Below are 17215 nucleotides of genomic sequence, written 5' to 3' on the forward strand. Positions count from 1 at the left end.
TCTTAAAGGCAAGAAATTCAACACCACAATACCTCTGATGAAATGATGGATCACTGCCCACAGACCTAGCGGCAGTAGGAGCTAGCATGTTCCATGGAACTTTTGACCATTTCAGTCCACATTGATTCTTGTATACTTCATTTCTGTTCCCAACTAGATATTTATCAAGATTTGTTTTCTGAAGGAGTTAATCAACATAGCATCAGGTGATTTTGCTCCACGTTCTGGAATCATCCTTGTTGCTCTTCTCTGAATCCTCTCAATGCATCTCTCTTTTTGAAGGTGTGTGTCCAAGATTGCACAGTGTTTGACTGTGGCCTCACCAATGATCTGTACAAGGTTAGGCAACTTATTTCACTCTCTAGTCAAATGCCCTCAAGATCCATCCAGTTTCGTATTAGCTTTGCTGAATACAGCTACACATTGGGAATGTTGTGAATGACATGTAGTAATGGTAACCTTTTATTTTCTGATATTTCCCATCTTTGAATTGATATAATGCTTCATATTTTACACATTTCATGCATCCTATTCAAATGTGTGTTGAATTAACTTACAATAAAATCAATCCACAGGTTTCTGAACCTGTCTGCTTAATTTCGCTAGATATCCCTGACCTCTGTATATTTTCCTCTTATCATAGAATCCCTACAGTGCAGAAGGGGGCCATTCAGCCCATCGAGTCCGCACCGATTCCACCAGTGGGTCCCATCCAGGGACGTCACCCCACGTATTTACATGGCTAATCCCTCTAACTACACATCTTGGGACACTTAAGGGGAAATTTAGCATGGCCAATCCACCTAATCTGCACATCTTTGGACTGTGGGAGGAAACCGAAGCACCTGGAGGAAACACACGCAGTCACAGGGAGACCATGCAAATTCCACACAGTCAGTCACCCAAGGCTGGAATTGAATCTGGCACCCTGGCACTGTGACACAGCAGTGCTAACCACTGTGCCACTGTGCCACTTCTCGCCAGTTCAAATAGTTTGGTGTCATCAGCAAATGAGTACTTTAGAGTACAGATATGTGTGATCAATTTGGCCAGTGTTAAGTTTAGGATTAAATTAATGAACCCTTTAAAAACCCTGTTCTGTTAAAGTCAGCTAAAATTAGAAGTGCTGATATTAAGATGTGAAATTATCAGGAGAGGCTGAGCAGCTATTTAATCTGCCCATTAGTGCTGAGCAATCCCACAGACCTCACGGAAATTCAATACTAAATGGCTTGTATTGATCGAAACAATCAATGAAGAACCTAGACAAACTGATTATAACAGCCAGGATTGAGCTTTGTATCCACCTGGTCACTGCAAATACTACAATTTGAATGACATCGGAGCCAAGAGCAGAGCTCTATAGATACTTGGCCTTACTTCCCAGGCAGTGCTTTTCTTCAAGTTCATCATTACTCTCTGTTTCTTATCGTTAAGTCTATTATCAATACCACTGTCTAATTGGGCTTTAATTATGTGAATGTTAACTTTTTTTAAAGCTTTATGTTGAACTTTATCAAGTGCTTTTAGAAACATTGAATGAATATATTTACTTTACAGCTCTCAAAATATTTGCTCTCTTACTGCCTGTAATCAGTATGTTTTTTTTACAGAAAGGACTGTATCATTTGTTATCCTTGGAGTATATATTCCATTTAAATAATTCGGCAGCAAGCTTTCGTGAGTTTAAAATTTTAAAAAATAGTAAATAAGATGAAGAAATAAAATAATAATACTTGCCCCAAATTAACATAACATCATACATTCAGTCTCATGCACACACACTCACTCACTCACTCACACTCAATGATAAGCCCTCACTTGGGCGCAGGTAGCTCACAATTTAAGTTGCCTCATGGAAATCCCTTCTTTGCCCTTTAGCACAGCACAGAGAGATTTCCTGTATGGGCTACTGCTGCATGCACTCACCTCCTTGCCTTCATTCACTGTTTGGACATGCCTTAGTGTGCCTTGTTGCTGTCCATTGTATAGGACCCAGCTGAAGGGCTCTCTACGCAGGAGTCCTCCTCTTTACCATCAGGGACCTGGGGTGGAGGGGGTTGCACGCAGCAATCCCATACAACCGTAGGTTGACAGATTGCCCAAGGAGCATGTGTCTTTTGTGGCCTTCTGGGGTATATGTAAGTTTTCCCAGGCTACACATTCTTTTTAGTTTTCTGAAAAGTTTGTTAATTTATTTTTGGTTGCACTTTAGCCCCACACACCTGATCTATGGGCACCCAGTGTGGAGGGGGTAGAGAGAGAGGAGGACCTCCTTGTGGGCCTGTGGCTGGGCCTAGCTGAGTTGGCTAGTTTTAATCCATGTATTCCATGCTATATCACTGGCAAGGTTGTCTCTGATTTGCCATCACCTCAGTGCTGCAATCATCGGACTGCCACATTGAAAGACAGCCCAGCACACACCAGGTTGCCAGGAATTGATGGCTGCCAGGAAATCTGCCCCCAAGCTTTCAGACGACTCCCTGGAGAGATTCCTGGTTGCAGTAGAGGCCTGATGTGATGTCCTCTGCAAGAAGAAAAACAGCCAGAAAGTGACCAATCGAGCATGGGAGGTGGTGGCAGTGGTCGTCAGTGCTAATGCCTTGCAGAAGAGGACAAGAGGACAACCATCCAGTGCAGGAAGAGGATGAATGATCACCTCTGTTCTGCCAGGGTAAGTCACTCTTCTAATCACTCTCAAGTCATGCTCTCAGACCCATCACACATCCACAGGGAGCTCACTCACTGCCAGCTTCAGGGGCATCACCCCCACACTCCCACATACACCTTCATCTCCCCTGCAGTCATGTCCTCATCATCTCCCTGGTCCCACTCACCATCCACACATGTCAGGCATCCTTATCAAATGCCCTGGTACATGGTCTGCTCACACTCACTCCATCTAATTTTATGCAGGAAACGTTGGCTCACAACAAAAGGGAGAGATTCCAGGCAGTTGGAGAAATGCCAGAGCTAAAGGTTCTCTTGGACTTTGAGAACAGAGGCATCCAGCTAGCTGGAGAGAACGTTGACTGATCATATACTGATGGTGAGGTCTTTGGTGTTAAATCAAGTGAGGATCCAGCACCGTATCATCCATCAGCCAACAATGCTGTGAGTCATGTCTCCTGCCATACACAAATGACCTTTCCTTTCTGTTGCAGGCACATCTGGGAATCAGCCCAAGGGGTCCACTAGCCAGTTCCTCGACTCCAGCCCTGAGAACCATTTGGAAAAGGAATTCACAGACCCCCGACATTGAAGAGCCGTCATTGCTCTCACCCACACCCTCCATCGGCGCAGAGGCACACACTTTGTTGAGACCTAATTTTAGAACAGCCTCGGGGTCACAATCTGGTGAGCACATCACACTCTCAAACCAACAGCAGGTGGAGGCAGTGATGTCCCAGGCTGCTGGCACTTGGAGGATTGCTGGAGGCCAGCAATCTGCTAAACCCTAGTTAGATGACTTGCCTCTGGACTTAGTCATGCCTCAGTTGCAGGAGCTGCAAAGGATTTAAAGGCAGCATGGTGGAGTCCATACACCTTGGCCGGAATTCTCCCATCCCGCCCCCCACTGGAATTTTAGCAAGCGGGTTGCGGACAATGTGAAACTCCATTGACAGTCGGGCGGGAATTTCCAGTTTTTTTCCAGAATTCCACCCCTTGTGTCTGAGGTGCTTGAAACATAGAAAATAGAAGCAGGATTTGGTCATTTGGACCTTCAAGCCTGATCCGCCATTCATTTTGATCATGGCCAATCATCAAATTCAATATCCTGATCCCTCCTTCCCTCCCAGTATGCCAACACTCCAACGCAACAAGGTCAACAAGCTACAGTGGCAGCTGCCATGGAGACCTTGCTGTAAAACTTCTGTCCTGCACACAGCTGCAGAACATGCACTCCATTGTGTGGGCACTTGCTGGGATCCATTGGTGCCAATGCCATGGGATGGCGGACTTCTGGAGCTTACTCCAGCTGCCGCTCTATTGCAAAGAGGAAGCCAGGGGCCCTCAGGCACCCACAGGGAGGAGGGTCAGTAGGTGCACACTACGGGAGTGTCCTGCCCATCAAAACCCCCTCTTTCTGTGACAGCTTCGCAGGCCGAGGAGGGTGGCACTTCTACAGAGTAGGACCCCAAAAGCAGTCTGGGCCGCCCCCCCCCACGGTCCCAGCCCTCCAGAGGAAACTCACCAAGGTCACCACAGATAACAGCGCGTGGCAGGCAGCAGGCTGCTCCACCACCACTGTGGATGATGGGGATGCACCAAGAATTGGCAACAAAGTTAGAAAGGTGAGGAAACTTAGAACATAGAACACGACAGCACAGGAACATGATGCCAGGACATGATGCCAAATTAAACTAATCACTTCTGCCTGCCCTTGGTCCATATCCTTACATATTCATGTGCTTATCTAAAAGCCCTTAAATGTCCTATTCTGTCTGCCTCCATCATTATACACAGTGTGGACAAAGGTTTTAAGCACTTAGACAAAATGCTCGCCTCCATAAATAAACTCTCACTTTCTATGGCTCCTTGTTCTAATGAGTTGTGTTCCTGTAGTTCTGATCTGAATACTGGATTCCTGCGCCAGGAAAAGGCAGGGTGCTCAGTCCAGGACTTCCTCCATATGCTTTGTGCAAGGTTTCCAGCACATTGGTGGCATCCATTCACAGTAACTGAATACATCAATTGTGAATGAAGATATCTCCCACAATGTACGTAGCTAGCGTCACTCATTTCAGTCATTTTCAATGTGAGCTCTTTGCCCCTATGAGGTGTAGCTGGCCCCACTGTCCAGTCTGCTCCAGTGACACTGAACCTCAAGGGTACAGCTCACGAAGAATGACATTTGATCAGGAGAGGTGAAACTTCCCTCACTACATCATCATGATGTGACCCTAGTCACTGAGGGTAAGCGAGCTGCCATCAGCCAGACAGGTGTCCAACATTCAGAGAATCTCTGTGAGGATCTATGCACTGTCCCCACTGCAAGTCATCATTATCTTCCTGGAACGTAGACTCTATAGACAACCGCTATGTCTCCACGATAGGAGTCTTATCATGGAGGGTGTGCGCTGCCATCAGTCAGACGGGAGAGCGGTGCTCACAGTAGACATGTGAAAATAGTGGGATGTCCTCATCATTCTCCATGAATTGAGTAACAGTGAATTCGTCCTGAGCTCGTCTGCTTCATCTGAACATCGCAATTGCCTCATGGCTGACATCCTCAAGAACATCCTGAGCCTTATCCTCCTCAGCAGAGGAAACTTGCCACTGCTTCAGCTCCTCCTCAGGCAGTTCCTCCTTCTGTTGCGGCACCAGATTGTGTTGGGTGCAGCAAGAGGCCATGATGCATAACTCCATCTGCAGATTGTATTGCCAGACTCCACCAGACTGATTCAGGCACTGGAACCTCACCTTCAGCATCCCTATGGTCTGCTCCACCAAAATGCAAGTGTAGCCTGAGCCTCATTGTAGCTGTCACAACTGAACTCTCTGCACCAGCATCATTAGCCATCTCCTCAGTGGGTAGCCCTTGTACCCGAGGAGTCAACACTGCAGCCTCTGTGGACCCTGAAGCATGTCAGGAATTTGAGAGCGGCTGAGAATGTAGTCGTGCACACTCCCTGGGAATCGAGCACACACCTGGAGGATGCAGTTGATATGGTCGCAGACCAGGTGAACATTCAACGATTAGAAGCTCTAGCAGTTCAGATAGTTCATTGCTTGCTTCCCCGGAAATCTGAGTGACGCGTGAATGCAGTCAATGGCACTCTGTACCTGTGAAAGCCACGGATTTGTTCAAAGCCCTTCTTCCCAGTCTTCCCTGACTAGGCCCCTTGTACCCTTCTCTTGTGATCCTGGTCTCCCCTATACCATCTGACTAGGCCCCTGGTACTTATCAAGTATCACTCCAGTCTCCCTTGAGTTAAAGGCTGGTCACCGGCCAGTCAGAGAGGTATCCCTGAGGCAGCTCCCTTATTACGGGCTCTGTGATCGCCTTGTTCACCTATGAGCTTCACTTGGAGGGATTCAGTTGTGTTTCACACAGTTATGACATCACACAGCCAGAGATGGATTACTATACAAGCAGGTACGATTCCGGTTTATGGGCTCAATAATGAAATGCAAATGTATTGTAATGCTGTTCTTGATGTTGAACGTTGAGAAACACAGTCCACCACTGATAGGGGGTGGGGATGATCATGGTAAGCTTTCCCATCGATATAAAATGTAACTTTGGCCTTCTCATGATATTTTCCATTCACCTTGCCGAAACTGTCCAGCACTAATGGGAGTGGAAAATCCAGGCTTAGGAGTGTGTTAACCCCGTGTTTTGAGTAAGCTTCAAACAATTATAGAATCATAGAATACCTACAGTGCAGAAGGAGGCCATTTGGCCCATCGAGTCTGTACCGACCACAATCCTACCCAGGCCCTATCCCTGTAACCCCATGCATTTACTCTAGCTAGTCCCCCTGACACTAAGGGGCAATTTAGCATGGCCAACCCAATGTCAAGAGAGAATTCATCTTGTTACGTCCGTGACAGGCATTCGCTGGTTCATTCCTCAGGGCAATGCCTTGCTCATTCAGAGTCAAGCTGCCTGGTTTAAATTTCAAACAGTGCTTGGCAGTTGGTCAGTTGCTTGTTACTTTCAGCTGGTGCAATCTCCATGGCAATGTTTCTGCCAATCAAAGTCCATTTGCCAACTAATCAGCATTCTCTTCTCGTATGTTATAAATTTAGTGATTGTCTTTGCATTGTATTCTTGCGAATGTCACGATGAGTGCAAGACAAAAAGCTTTGACAGAAGTGCCTCTCTTTTTCAGCAATCTTCAATGCTATTAATAAAAGACTGGGGGAGATTTCCTGGGGCAGGGGGGAGGGTGAGATCACTCGGGGGGTGGGAAATCCTGCGGCAGTCCAAAAATGCATTTTACACGGTAGGATTTTTTGTTGCGATTGTCCTTGCCAGTGATCCCTATTTGCCTGATAGTCCCCCCTCCCCTCCGCCACATTAAATTGTCCATTCACACTAACATGAATCACGACATGTGCCCCAGGATGTGCACCTGGTGAGCAGAACGCTCCAGAGAGGACAGCTTAGAAGCTTCAAAGTGTTTTATGGAGCCTGCCTGAATCATAAGATTTCAATCTTGAATTTGGCTAGGATAAACATGATATGTTTCACCTCAGGTATGATTCATATCACCCAGTAGGGAGATTTTATCAAACAAAGTTTATTTAAAAATATAATGAACATGTACAGTAAGAAAATTAGCAATAACTTTTATCAATTGCAAACAAGAAACAGAATAACCACTATAATGTATAACTCTTAATGAATAACTCTAATGTGTTCCACTTAAACCAAAATCCATTGACAAAAAAAAACCTTTAAACAGGTTTACCACAGCACAGATTAATGCTCACTTGCTACTGGGATCGAGGCCATTAGTTGAATTCTGCAGTCCAATGCTCTTGAGCCGCTGAACATTCTGAAGACAAGACAGCTTTCCAAAGCACCAGACAGACTCTGGGCCCAATTTCACCATCGTGTTGCACCCATTTTCGGGCGTGAAAACCTTGTTAGGTCGGGCATGAGGCGAATAGCACAACCCATGCCTGACTCCGCGCCGGTTCCCCCTTTACCAAGGCCCGGAAATGGCCGCAATCGGGACCCCGCCCGAAATGCATTTGCATGCATTTAAATTGACTTAATGGGCTGCACGCCCAACTTTACTGGCATTTCCCCCTTTACACCGCGTTCACCCATCCAGAATCGGCGCGAAACAGATATGCTCCATATAAGTCCGATTTGGGCGCTCCTGTTTGTGAGGAGGTAAGTGCCCAGTGTCCGACAGCTCTCTGCTTGAGATCGGTGCAGGGGGGGGAGGAGGATCCGCTGCCACTCTGCCTGTCAGCAATGGAGGGAAACGAGGGTCCGCTACCACTCTGCCTGAGATCATTGGGGAGGGGGAGGGTGTCCGCTGCCACTCTGCCTGAGATCATTGGGGAGGGGGAGGGTATCCGCTGCCACTCTGCCTGAGATCATTGGGGAGGGTGTCCGCTGCCACTCTGCCTAAGATCAGTGGGGCGAAGGGGGGTCCATTGCCACTCTGCCTGAGATCAGTGGGGGGAAGGGAGAGCAGGGATCACTCTGCCTGAGATTGGTGGGAGCGAAGGGGGGGGAGGGGCCCACGATCGGTCTGGGTGGCGGGGGTAGGGGGCTAAGGGGGTCATTAATGTTGAAGGTGGGGCAATGTCTGTGGGGGCCAGACGGAGGCATTATCTGGCCCAGGAGGGATGTGGCAAAGGAGCAGCATTCTATCATTTTTTTTTTCCTGTGCATGTGCAATTGGAGGTGCCGATCGGAGCTGCAGGATTTGGGCATGTTAAGCCCCGCCCTGCAGCGCGATTCGGAATGGCTGATATTTTTTCAGGCAGAATACGCATGGGGGTGCCTGAGAATGGGTCTAAAAGTCGGATCTGAAACACTCCCAGTTTCAAGTCCGCCCAGCATTTAAAATCAAAATGGTAAAATAGGGCCCTCTGGTCCCAACAACAGATTTTCTACTCCAGGAAGACTTTCAGCTAAACAGCAGAATTTCCCAAAACCAGGGAGAGTGAGAGAAGAGACACTGCTTTCAGTCTGATGTCCACTCCCTTCTAAACCCAGCTCAAAGCTGCAGCTCAAAACTGAAACTCAAAACAATCCCTGACACCTGACCTGCCAGCAGTTTTTTTTCTCCTCTCCACAATGACAGCACCTGAGGCTATGAGCATGAAAGCACTGACACTGTGAGCTGCAGAAATCATGTTTTTTTTTTTAAAACTTCCTTAAAGGGACACTGACGTCACACACCCACTGTCACATTCTCAAAAAATATCAGAAAATCCACCCCATGTGCACACTCACAAACCAGCCCCCTCTCCCCCCCCCCCCCCCCCCCCCCCGCCCCCGGAAGACAGCATGCTGACTTGTCTCTGCTTGTAGCCGAGATGCACATGGTGGTCATCCTTGTTGTGGAGGTGCCAGTGATGTAAAGAATTCAAAGAATCACTTGAGGAAGTCTTGCCACCTGCATACATGTGCCATGCACCCAAATATCGCACCCCCCCCCCCCCCCCCCCCCCCCCGCCCGCCTCCCCACCAATGCCGAGTCATCCATTCAATATGTAAAATTCAGGCCAATGTTTTAGCAGCCGTACCTCAGCAGATTCTGGTTTATAAGGAAAATTATTTGCTACCTGATTCACAAAACATTCAATCATCAACCATGCACAGTGACTGCTGCTTTCAGCATTTATACCACAGGGAGCTATGGACTGGAACCTGCTGTAGCTACAATCTGCAACATTAAGAATGCATACTGAAGTTTTGTACTGCCATGCATTGGGGGAGCCCAAAAAGAATTGTTGTTATAAGCTGGAAGATGGGTGTTTAAGGGATTCATTACCCAGTTCTTCAAGTGAATCCAATATCTGGAAAGTTTCATCCTCTTTTTCCATGTTTCTGGCACAGGACTGTTATTGATTGTTTTTGTTTGTATTTGTCCAGTTAGTGGGAATTTTGGCAAGTTAAAATTGACCTCATGAAGTTTGGTTCACATCTGATACTTATTAATGATTGTAAGGTTTAATTTGATTTTTTAAAGTGAAAATCAAAATCACTAATGTAGTAACACAAAGGGCGAGATCTTCTAGCTGTTCACACTGGCGGGATCTTCCGGTCCTGCCAACGGCACACCCCACTGCAGATTTCCTGGCAGTGGGGGGGTAGACACAGTGGGAAATCCCATTGACAATGGCAGCACCAGAATGTCCCGCTGACAGCCAAATGCAGGCCGCCTCCCACTGCCTAGAAACATACCGCAGTGGGGGGGGGGGGGGGGAATCCCCGCCAGTGCTTTGAGAAAATATATTTCTGAGAAATGAGAGATGTCTTGGTCATATTAATTGTTGAAAGTCATAATTAAGATGTTATAACAAAAATGATGGAGCTTTAAAAAAGCATTGCAAGATCCAAGCAACAGTGGTTGAATAAGTTTTGAAAGTATGTAACGTTAAACCTTGAAATGTACAAGGAAGCAAAAATAGGAAGGACTGAGAATCTGACAAAGGACAACTTAAATTAACCTAAAATATAATGGAGAGAAATGAAAGAAGTAGAATTAAATTGGAGAATACAACAAATGTGATTGAAACAGACCAAGGGCGGGATTCTCCGACCGCGCATGCCCCAAGACCTGAAATTCTCGTCCGAGCTCAATGAACCTTGGATTGGTCTGCTGAATTTTCTATCTTTCCCGCTACAATTCCCACAGCGGGTAAAACGGAAGACTTCCAGCCCATGTTAATGTGAGAAGGAAAGTCAAAGGGCAGGTGAATTTGTGAAAACATAAACTGAGTAAAACTACTGCAGATGTTTATGACATGGTAACTCAACAGAATATATTCCTCATGATAGCTTTCACATAGGAAGATTGTGAACAAAATTCCAGCCATAGTAAAACAGGAAAATTGGTCCAAGCATGTATGGAAATTAGTAAAAATCGTGCCCCACAGCAAACTGAAAGATTAACTATCCATCAAGTTCTAATGGATACATCCTCAATGCATTAAGGAATTAAAGGAGGAAAGTAGGAGAAGCTCCATAAATTAGAAACCAAAGAACTGAAAGATAGCAAGTGTAATCCTTATATTCAAGAAAGGAATAAGACATGGCCTGGTAATTATTCACAAGTAAATCCTAACCATAATAACCCAAAAGGGCACACTTCCTGATGCTACGAATGAACATTTCAAGAGCACAGGTATGATTTTTTAAAAATAAGTATTTGAGGGGATAAGCTTGCTAATAGGCAAGGTATATCCAGTAGATAAAATTCAGCTGCATTTCAAAAAGGGTTTAACGAAGTTCCTCATGTGAGGTTAGTAAGCAGGTTTAAGCCTCATGGAATAGAGCAATGGAGTATGGAATAAATAGATAGCTTGTTTAGAGATTGGACATGGACATGATAAATGCTTCTCTATGTGTTTTAAAATTCTGCAAATCTGTGAGTTGACAGATTGTTTAGTTAGTTAGACTGCAAAATGCTATTTGTAACATAGAACATAGGCTGGTGATAAATGGACAATTCTTGACTGGTAAAGGAGGTAAAAGCCAGCGTAATACAACAATGATTTGTTGTGAGATTGTTCTTATTTGCATTATTAGTGAATGCTATAGAACATATCTATATGATTATTAAATATGCTTACAGCCAAGATTTGTAGGCAAGTATGAGTGGATAATGATTCACTGTCTTACATGGGTCAGTTGTGGCTGTCACATGCCAGATGTGTGTGAATGTGAAGTAATACCTATAGGAACAAGTAACATTCAATCTGTGTATGGCATGAAACAGACTTATTTTTAAGGAAATGAGCAAGGGTTGCTTGAGAGTGGCTGAAAATAAAGCATTTGGGTGTGGTTTCTGATCATATTCTAAAAGCCTTTGGTCAGTGTGAGAGTTCAGAACCATTAATAGGGTAAGTTACATTGTTGGGTGTATCTGTAGGGCATGGAATTACAATTCCAGACAACCATATATTTGTACAGATTAGTGGTGATGCCAATTCCAAATTATGGTGTGCAATTTTGGTTACAATATTTGAGGTGTTTTGAAAACAAATCAAGCTGAAGGAGTTATAAAAGTGGCCCACAAAACGTTTTCAAATATCCAAACTAATGGAAAAATATCTAACAAAAGCACTGCAGTTAAAAACAATCTCCTATTATTATTGCAAAGAAATGCAAAGAAGAGCTCCTTCAAAATTAATGCTCCCTTTTCTTTTATTCCAATTAAGCATGTGGGACAGAAAAAAGAAAAGCAAGTGAATTCTGGTCGACAATGATTGAAACATTTTTACATCAAATCTGAGGTTTTCATGAAGAGTGTACTTGAAATGGGCTCAAGGATTTCAGTTCACTAAACACAGAACATTGAATTGCAAGCTTGAAAGAATTGATGCAGAGGCTGCTTTTCCCTATTCTGTGTGTCTGCTGAGCTGGGTGCACAGGACAGAAAGAGACAGAAGATTGAGACTGTTAGCTCTAGTTAATGGGATGAAGAATAAGCAACACTTACTTAAGAGTTTGGAAAGGCAGAAATAGGCCCGAGAGAGGGAGTTGAGTGGAAATCATGGGGGCGAACTTACCAAAAGAATTCTAAGTGCCAAAAGGACATGAAAACGGGAGAGAATTGTGCCCATTCTTTGGGCGAGATCCCAGATGCAATCATACGGCACTTAGAAAAAAAAAGCCCAAATGTGATTCTTGCCAGCAGGTGGAGTGGACAGAGCCTATACACGCCAGGAAGCTGACTGCTGAGCTTCAGGGGCGCCATCGCACAGGGGCCCCAATCTCCCAATGTACTGTCACTCCCCCCAGATCCCCCTGGACATTGCACTTCCCCAATTGCCCCCCCCCCCCCCCAAATCACCCCCCGGACAGCGACCCCCCCCCTCCCCCACATCGCCACCCCTCCGGCCGATCGCTGCACCCCCCCACCCCCCCCGATTGCTCCCCTGGCCGCTCCAATCAACCGGGGCGACGAACTGGTAAGATCAATTACTCTGTTTTTTACTTTACCAGTTAAGGGCTTGTTTGTTGGCTAGGATAACCATTATGGTCACCTGTGAAAGTTCCCATAAAATCCACAACAACAGACAAGACAAAGCCTTAGTTTAATATTTCAGATGAAAGATGGATCTCGGAAAATGCACCTTTCATTGAAGCATAATCCAAAATCATATGTTCAATTGTTGGAGTTGGGCTTAAAGGCACAACCCAGTCCGAGAGGCGAGCACTTGGATTCTCTGTCTTAGAGACGACCACTGGAAAAGGAAAGAGGCATTTCATTTGAGGACAATGGAAAAGCTATTCCTGCAGTGGGCATTTTCTGCAGGTCTCTAATCAACAGACGGCACAAGCTCTCAAACCACCTTTCTGATTATTTTGTTTCATTTAATTCCTAGTCCCACTTGAGTTGCGTAATATTTGTCATCCTTGACTTGCAGGTACATGATTAGAGTTGTCAGGTTTGTTTAAAAACAACTCATTAGAAAGGGAAAAAAAATTACATTCTAATACAAATGCAAAGTCCTTTTATTATGAGTCATTATCTGAGTCTGAATTGGCATCATTTTGAAAATGACTTGGTTTTATTTGAATTTGTTCTCTTTGGATCAATTCACCAGTAATAAATGTTGCAACATGCAACCTATAATGTCAATTACTTTGTTAGGAAATCTGTACCTGAATGCAGAATGTAATTACTGAAATATGGAGATACAAAATCAGTATTCAAAACCAACTTTAACTGATTTGTAATGCTTTGAATGTTCTCATTGCTTTTGAATAATAATGCCAAAAGCAGATGAATAGATAATGGAAATTATTACCAAGGAATTTTGATTATAGCTGGCTGTTACTTCTTCATATATTCATGTTAAACACTTATACAATGACCAATCATACAGTACAAAGTTTGTTTTTAAATGTCAATTTTCTGTGGTTTCTACTCCGAAAGAATGTTGGTTTCCTGCTGGGTTACAGTTCCAATGGTTGCTGGTGGCCCTCTACTATTTTTGCCCAAGTAGCCATTAATCATCTACAAATTTGGACAGAGTCAACAGTCTATTTACCCACTGAGGCATCATAGTCAAGATCATTCCCATACTTACTTGACACTGCACTTCCCAGAGAGCTACCAGCAGCCAAAAATGTCACTAACATTATTTTCTTCCCAAGTCCAGTAGCGCCAAGGCCAATAGCAGTGTAACCCAACCTCACTAATTTAGATCAGCTAACTTGGTACAGATTAGAGATTAAATCATTCAGCTTGTAAATTTAAGTTCATTTAATAGTGTCACAAGTAGTCTTACACCAACACTGCAGTGAAGCTACAGTGAAAATCCGCTAATCGTCATAGAGTCAAAGAACAAAGAATATTACAGCACAAGAACAGGCCCTTCGGCCCACCAAGCCTGCACCGACCATGCTGCCCGACTTAACTAAAACCCCCTACCCTTCCGGGGACCATATCCCTCTGTTCCCATCCTATTCATGTGCTTGTCAAGATGCCCCTTAAAAGTCACTACCATATCCGCTTCCACTACCTGCCCCGGCAACGAGTTCCAGGCACCCACTACTCTCTCTGTAGAAAATCTGCCTCATACATCTCATTTAAACCTTGCTCCTCGCACCTTAAACCTATACCCCCTAGTAATTGACGCTTCCACCCTGGGAAAAAGCTTCTGACTATCCACTCAGTCCATGCCTCTCATAATCTTGTAGACTTCTATCAGGTCTCCCCTCAACCTCCGTCGCTCCGGTGAGAACAAACCAAGTTTCTCCAACCTCTCCTCATAGCCAATGTCCTCCATACAGGCAACATCCTGGTAAATCTTTTCTGTACCCTCTCCAAAGCCTCCACATCCTTCTGGTAGTGTGGCGACCAGAATTGAACACTTTATTCCAAGTGCGGCCTAACTAAGTTTCTATAAGGATGCAACATGACTTGCCAATTTTTAAACTCAATACCCTGGCCGATGAAGGCAAGCATGCCATATGCTCCTTGACTCCCTTCTCCACCTACAATGCCACTTTCAGTGACCTGTGCACCTATACACCCAGATCCCTTTGCCTATCCGTACTCTTCAGGGTTCTGCCATTTACTGTATATTTCCTATCTGTATTAGACCTTCCAAAATGCATTACCTCACATTTGTCCGGATTAAACTCCATCTGTCATCTCTCTGCCCAAGTCTCCAACTAATCTATACCCTGCTGTATCCTCTGATGGTCCTCATCGCTATCCGCAAATCCACCAACCGTTGTGTCATTCACAAACTTACTAATCAATCCAGTTACATTTTCCTCCAAATCATTTATACATATTACAAACAGCATAGGTCCCAGCACTGATCCCTGAGGAACACCACTTGTCACAGCCCTCCATTCAGAAATGCACTCTTCCACTGCTACCCTCTGTCTTCTTTGACTGAGCCAGTTCTGTATCCACCTTGCCAGCTCACCTCTGATCCCATGCGACTTCACTTTCTGCACCAGTCTACTATGAGGGACCTTGTCAAAGGCCTTACTGAAGTCCATGTAGGCAACATCCACTGCCCTACCCTCATCAATCATCTTCGTCACTTCCTCAAAAAACTTGATCAAGTTCGTGAGACACGACCTCCCCTTCACAAAACCATGTTGCCTCTCACTAATGTGTCCACTTATTTCCAAGTGGGAATAAATCCTGTCTCGAAGAATCCTCTCCAATAATTTCCCTACCATTGATGTAAGGCTCACCGGCCTGTAATTACTTGGATTATTCTTGCTACCCTTCTTAAACAAAGGAACAACTTTGGCTATTCTCCAATACTCTGGAACCTCCCCTGTAGCCAGTGAGGATACAAAGATTTCTCTCAAGGCCCCAGCAATTTCCTCCCTTGCCTCTCTTGGTATTCTGGGGCATATCCCATCAGGCCCTGGGGACTTGTCTACCTTAATGTTTCTCAAGAACCCCAATACCTTCTCCTTTTGATCTCAACATGACTCAAACTATCTACACATCCTTTCCCAGACTCATCATCCACCAAGTCCTTCTCTTTGGTGAATACTGACGCAAAGTACTCATTTAATAGCTCATCCATTTCCTCTGGGTCCACGCACAGATTCCCTCCCTTGTCCTTGTGTGGGCCAACCCTCTCCCTAGCTACCCTCTTGCTCTTTATATAGGTATAAAAAGCCTTGGGATTTTCCTTAATCCTGCTGACCAATGTTTTTTCATCACCCCTTTTAGCCCTTCTTACTCCTTGCTTATGTTTCTTTCTACTTTCCTTGTATTCCACACTTTCTTCGTGTGTTCCCAGCCTCCTAGCTTTGACAAATGCTCCCTTTATCTTTTTGATTAGGCTCACAATATCTCTCGTTATCCAAGGTTCCCAAAACTTGCCAGACTTATCCTTCATCCTTATAGGAATGTGCCGGTCCTGAATCCCTATCAACTTACACTTGAAAGCCTCCCAAATGCCAGATATTGATTTGCCCTCAAAGATCTGCCCCCAATCTACATTCTTCAGTTCCTGCCTAATATTGCTGTAATTAGCCTTCCCCCAATTTAGCACCTTAACTTGAGAACTGCACTTATCTTTATCCGTCAGTACCTTAAAGCTTACTGAATTGTGGTCACTGTTCCCGAACTGCTCCCCTACTGAAACATCGACCACCTGGCCGGGCTCATTCCCCAATACCAGGTCCAGTATGGCCCCTTCCCTAGTTGGACTATCTACATACTGTTTCAGGAAGCCCTCCTGGATGCTCCTTACAAACTCTGCCCCATCCGCGCCCCTAGCACTAAGTGAGTCCCAGTCAATATAGGGGAAATTAAAATCTCCCACCACAACAACCCTGTTTTACACCTTGCCAAAATCTGCCTACATATCTGTTCCTCAATCTCCCGCTGGCAGTTGGGTGGCCTATAGTAAACCCCCAATATTGTGACTATACCTTTCCTATCCCTGAGCTCTACCCATATTGCCTCGCTGTATGAGCCCTCCAAGGTGTCCTCCCAGAGTACAGCTGTGATATTCTCCGTAACCAATAGTGCAACTCCCTCACCCCTTTTACATCCCCCCTGAAACATCTGTATCCTGGAATGTTAAGCTGCTAATCCTGTCCTTCCTTAACTAAGTCTCTGTAATGGCAACAACATCGTAGTTCCTAGTACTAATCCAAGCTCTAAGTTCATCTGCCTTATCTGTTACACTTCTCGCATTGAAACAAATGCACCTCAGTCCACGAGATCGTCTCTGATTAGCAATCCCACCCTGCCTGCTGTTTCTCTGAGTCTCACTGGCCACCCCCTTTCTCGTTCCCACCCCCCTGCCAAACTAGTTTAAATCTTCCCGTCATCAGGGTTTACAGCATGTAAACAGGCCCTTCAGCCCAACTTGTCCATGCAGCCCTTTGTTTTAACCACAAATCTAATCCCAATTGCCCGCATTTGGTCCATATCCCTCTATACCCATCTTACCAATGTAACTGTCTAAATGCTTTTTAAAAGGCAAAATTGTACCCGCCTCTACTACTACCTCTGGCAACTTGTTCCAGACACTCACCATCCTCTGTGTGAAAAGATTGCCCCTCTAGACA

General features: G+C 45.1%; 1 protein-coding gene across 1 annotated transcript in view; it reads left to right on the forward strand.

The window, feature by feature from the left end:
- The window catches only part of LOC144505344 (glutamate receptor ionotropic, delta-2-like), a 393564-nt gene that overhangs the window by 278687 nt on the left and 97662 nt on the right, over positions 1-17215 (forward strand). The window lies entirely within an intron of this gene.

This window comes from Mustelus asterias, chromosome 16 (genome assembly GCF_964213995.1).
Source record: "Mustelus asterias chromosome 16, sMusAst1.hap1.1, whole genome shotgun sequence".
Lineage (NCBI taxonomy): Eukaryota > Metazoa > Chordata > Chondrichthyes > Carcharhiniformes > Triakidae > Mustelus > Mustelus asterias.